General features: G+C 69.7%; 1 protein-coding gene across 1 annotated transcript in view; it reads right to left on the bottom strand.

The window, feature by feature from the left end:
- Positions 1 to 613, bottom strand: part of TRIM7 (tripartite motif containing 7) — an 8,250-nt gene extending 7,637 nt beyond the window's left edge. The window contains exon 1 of the mRNA XM_006147445.3: positions 497 to 613. The gene's annotated coding sequence lies outside the window, so the exon portion shown is untranslated. The remainder of the gene's footprint in view (positions 1 to 496) is intronic.
- Between the last annotated feature and the right edge of the window lie 8 nt (positions 614 to 621).

The raw sequence follows: 621 nt of genomic DNA, 5'->3' as shown, positions 1-621 counted from the left end.
GGAATGCCGTCCAGCACCGACCGCCTCCAGGCAGCCCTCTCTCCCGTCTTTGGAGGCGGACCCAGCAGACCCATGCCCCGGGACAGGGACGCGCCTGGGGCGGCGGGCGCGTGGTGCGGTGTGGTGGAGACCTCCCCCGAAGAGCTGCAGAAGGCGGACTCACGCAGCGAGAGGCCGGGGACAGACCGGAAGAAAATCTCCAAGTCCGTGGGGGCGCGCAGCGCCCCGGGAGCAGGCCTAGAAAGAAACGCCGCGCGCGTGTGTGCGTGTGCGCGCGTGTGTGCGTGTGCGCGTGTATGTCTGTGTATTTGAGAGAAAAAGAGTGAGAGAGAGAGAGCGAGTTGGGGGTGGGTGTGGGGGTTAGAGAGCCGCGCTTAGCAGAGAAACCAGTGCTGGGTGGCCCGGATGCGAGAGGACGCGGGGGTCGCCTGCGCGGGCGGCGCTGGGGGGCTGAGCCTGGGAGAGGTCCGGGGAGGGCGGGGGACAGCGCGCTCACCTTGGCCTCCTGCACCGCCTCGTCCAGGGGCAGCACGGCGTGTGCGCGGTGCTCGCGGGCGCGGTCGCACACCACGCAGATGGCGCGTCCGTCGTCCTGGCAGTACAGCTTGAGCGGCTCGCCGT

This window comes from Tupaia chinensis, unplaced genomic scaffold, assembly GCF_000334495.1.
Source record: "Tupaia chinensis unplaced genomic scaffold, TupChi_1.0 Scaffold000214_1, whole genome shotgun sequence".
NCBI classification, from domain to species: domain Eukaryota; kingdom Metazoa; phylum Chordata; class Mammalia; order Scandentia; family Tupaiidae; genus Tupaia; species Tupaia belangeri.
This window is presented reverse-complemented; position numbering and strand designations above follow the sequence as displayed.